General features: G+C 42.3%; 1 pseudogene; it reads left to right on the plus strand.

Annotated features, from left to right (window-relative positions):
- Positions 1-1853: 1853 nt before the first annotated feature.
- On the plus strand, positions 1854-2231 carry LOC100058235 (gamma-aminobutyric acid receptor-associated protein-like 1 pseudogene; annotated as a pseudogene).
- The last annotated feature ends 2334 nt before the right edge of the window (positions 2232-4565 follow it).

The following is a 4565-nucleotide window of genomic DNA, read 5'->3' on the forward strand; positions in this document are numbered from 1 at the left end:
AGAGCCCTGTCTCCCCTCCTATTCATGGGAAAACCTGTCACGAAACCAACCTTTAGAACTACGGACGTACCCTGGGTTACCTGGGCCAACTTATATGCTGCACGATCTAACGTGTCATTGAAGAAGACACATGAACAGTCTAGAGTGCCGAGATATTCAAAGCAAAACTAAACAAGAGCCTTAAAATAAGCAAGCAGAACAATCCACTCTAGAAGAAACAAACATTTCAGGGAGAAAAGAGACCATCTAAAAAGTTTTAATTACTGTCCTCAGAGAGATTTGAAAACACAAAGAACCTGCCAAATGATATAAGCTGCCATGAAAAAAATAGCACAGTTGAGAAAGGAAAGAGTTCTTAGCAGTTAAAAATGTTTATCACATAAGGTTCATCTGAGAATTATGAGAATGACTTGACATCAGAAAATGTCTTCATAGTATACACTATTAAAATATTAAAGGAAAGAAACATGTTTATCTCAATAAACGGAAAATGTTTAGATAAAATTCAAAACTCACTTCTCATAAAAAATTTATTCAATTGAGAATACAAAGAGATAAGGTAAAACTCTAAGTTTTAATACGAGAAAATGTCCATGATACGTTATTAAACATGGTTACAAACCTGAACACAAAGTATGATTAGGAGAGGCCCAGCCCCAGTGACCGAGTGGTTGAAAGGTCCACGTGCTCCACTTTGGCAGCCAGGTTCACGGGTTAAGATCCCAGGTATGGACCTACTCCACTCACTAGCCATGCTGTGGTGGCATCCCACATATAAAATAGAGGAAGACTGATACAGATGTTAGCTCAGGGCTAATTTTCCTCAGCAAAAAAAAAAAAAAGGTATGATCATGGAGATCAGGGTTTCTCAGCCTCGGGGCCAGCCCAGTGGCTCAGTGGTTAAGTGCGCACATTCCGCTTTGGGCAGCTCAGGGTCCGCCAGTTCAGATCCTGGGTGCAGCTTGGCAAGCCATGTTGTAGTAGGCGTCCCACATATAAAGTAGAGGAAGATGGGCACAGATGTTAGCTCAGGGCCAGTCTTCCTCAGCAAAAAAGAGGATTGGTGGCAGATGTTAGCTCAGGGCTGATCTTCCTCAAAAAAAAAAGGGGGGTTTCTCAGCCTCAGCAATGTTGACAGTTTGGGTTGGGTAATTCTTTGTTGTAGGGGGCTATCCTGTGTATTGTAGGATGTTTAGTGCCATCTTGGGCCCCAACACATCAGATGCCATTAGTACTCCCAACAGCACTCCTTTCCCTGCCCTGTTGTGATAACCAAAAATGTCTGTAGAGGGCAAGATTGCCCTGGATTGAGACCCACTGATGTGGATGTAGGGATTTGTATGGGCCTATCTACAACATAGTCTTAACAATGATATCTGTGGGGTGGGATTATAGATTTTGCTCTCCTATATAATATTTGAATTTAATATTGGTATTTATTGAAAATTTGAATATATGGAAAATACATATATATTTTTGAATACATATATTCAAATACACAAATATTTCATGGCAGTCACTATTACTGTCACCAAAAGAAATTCTGAGGAGATAAAAGGATGAAGCACACCAATTTGTACCCATTTAATGAGAACTGGGTGTAAATAAAATCTGAATATGTTATTCTGAGTTTAAGGATAAGAATCCAACCTGGCCATCCCCTACCTCCTCATCAGGGGACCCAAAATCCCTTCTGAAAACTCTGCCAGGCTGCCTTGGGACAGGAGCTGCCATTTCCAAAGAGATTCTGATACATATTGAAGTTCGGCAGAGGGAAGCAAGACAGGAGAGACACTGTCACCAGTGAGGGAGGCAGGCCCTGTCCAGGGATCTTAGAAACCCTGGGGTCCATCATGAAGTTCCAGTAGAAGAAGGACCATCCCTTTAAATATTGGAAAAGAAAGGAGAAAAGATCTGGAAGAAATATCCAGACAGAGTCCCTGTGATCGTGGAGAAATCTACTAAAGTCAGAGTGCCTGATCTGGACGAGAGGAAGTACCTAGCGCCCTCTGACCTCACTGTTGGCCAGTTCTACTTCTTAATCTGGAAGAGGATCCACCTGAGACCTGAGGACGCCTTATTCCTCTTTGTCAACAACACTATCCGTCCCACCAGCGCTGTAATGGGCCAGCTGTATGAGGACAACCATGAGGGAGACTATTTTCTGTATGTGGCCTGCAGTGATGAGAGTGTCTATGGGAAGTGAGTGGTGGAAGCCCAGCAGATGGGAGCACTGGACTAGGGGGTAGCGGGATGGGTATGTGCGGGACTTGGGGAAAGAGAGGGAGGGCTCCCACTGTGGAGGAGACAGAGGTGAAGACATCTGGAAACACTACACCGCACACGGCGGCACTGTATTTTCACACACTCAATTAATACTTTTTGCTGCTTCCTCAGCCCAGGGAGAAAGCACGTCCAGACAGAGCTGTTGGATTGGCTTTGTTAGAGGAATGGGGATGACATAATTTCACAGCATTGCTGCGAATTCATTTTTGTGCGATTTCATAGAAGCCTGAGGAGGTAGGCAAGTTGGGCCCAGAGATGATTATGGACCAGCAGCAACTTCCTGCTCTTCTCTTTGGGCAGACACTCTGTTTTTGACATGTGCACAAGATGGGTAGGGAAAGCGGATGGGAATCTTTTAGACTATTGGCAGTGGACCATTCCCCGGGACCAAAAGGGATCTATTGTAATTAAGACGTTGTGATGCGTGATCTCTTCTATCTCCACACCTACCCCCATCCCAATCCTAATCTCACACACAAATATCAGAGTATGACCTCAGTGGTAGTGATAGACATCAGACACAGAAATTTAGATGGCGCTCTCTTACTATTGGAAAATAGGAATAAGGAGAGAAGGACATTGTGATTGTGAAGATAGTTTTGATGGCATTAAAGCGGAATTGCTAATTATTGAGCATCTCTGTCTAACCTGCTGGTGCCCCTTATTCCACACCTGCCTTAGACTTTAATGAGCCTTAGCCATTTTCAATTACAGGCTAAAACCACTCCTCCAGCATTCCGCAAACTTCACTCCGTGTGTGGGGACAGAGATGTCTTATGTACGGAAGAGGCAGGTATGAGGTAAGGCAGATTGTCTACATCTCCCACTCATCCAGAATTCTTGCCCTCTTGCTGCTGTCCCTTCAGCCTAACACGCACAGAAATGCTAACAGATGGCCAGCTGCATCCCTCCTTTGGTTTTTCATCTACTGCTACTGCTAGTTAGGAAAGTTTGAGGGGATGACTTTTAGTAATTCATGGGGATTCTGTTGATTCGGATTATTTTCACTTTAGGGGTTATTATATGGGTGGGGGTGGGGAGCAGGAATTGCACTCAGACTTGACATTTCAGTTCATCTCTGCTCATGAAAAGTGTTCTTCCTATGGGGGAAATCTGTGTGTCAGTTCTATCAGCTGCAGGTTCTTGTATAATGAATTTTATACTGTCAGGCCAAGGAAATAAAATAATTGCATACCTTAACCACCCCCCCACCTAAAAAAAATCCAAACTCTGAGTGAGAGAAACCGGAGCTGGGCAAACTGAATTGCTTTTCAGGAGAGGAATAGAAATAACTCCTGAGAAAACACGCCTGTGATATTTTGTGACTCGTTTGCTGAAGAGTTTCAGTATGAGATCTACCTCCAAGTTTCCCCTTGAACTCGAAGAATTTGTACCACAGCAGAGCTAGACCGTGCTTGCTGGGGAGCCAACCAGAAAAGGTACATCACTGAGCGTGTGTGTCACCTTCTCCTCACACTTACATTTATTCCTCCAGTCTCTTCCTTCTTAGATATAAGGTCCAATGCATTTTTCAGTAATTTATCGGTTAGACAAGAAATGGAGAACCCATCAATAAAACAAAACATTTATCGACTGCCAAGTACATGCTCAGAACTCTAGATAACAAAAATTGTTCAGCTTGTAGCACCAGTACAAGTAGGTCTCTTTCCAAAAAATGAAAAACAACCCTATGGTAAAAGAAATCTTGGCTAGAATTTTAATAGATCTTTCGTATTAGTTTATGATGGTTTTGTATGTAAAAAAAATGCCTCAGAATGAGAAATTTAACTCTTTTTTGCCTGTCTTTTAAATTTATACAGTTCACATACCATAAAGTTCACCCTTTTAAACTGTACACTTCAGTGGCTCTTAGTATAATCGCTAGGTTGTACAACGAGCACCTATACCAAATTCGCAAACATTTTTCATGACCTCCAAAAGAAACCCATATCCACCAGCAATCACTCACCAGGTCCAGCTCCCCTCAGCCCCTGGCAATCACTAATCTACTTTCTGTCTCTGGATTTGTCTATTCTGGATGTTTCCTATAAGTGGAATCATATAATATGCAGCCTTTTTGCGTACAGCTTCTTTCACTTAGTATGATGTTTTCCAGGTTCATCTATGTTGTAACATGAATCAGAACTTCACTTCTTTTTATGCCTGAGTAATATTCCACTGTATGAATATACTACATTTTGTCTATGTATTTATCAGTTGATGGATATTTGAGTTGTTTCCATTTTTCGGCTATTACGAATCATGCTGCTATGCAGATT

Source organism: Equus caballus, chromosome 27 (assembly GCF_041296265.1).
Source record: "Equus caballus isolate H_3958 breed thoroughbred chromosome 27, TB-T2T, whole genome shotgun sequence".
Taxonomy (NCBI): domain Eukaryota; kingdom Metazoa; phylum Chordata; class Mammalia; order Perissodactyla; family Equidae; genus Equus; species Equus caballus.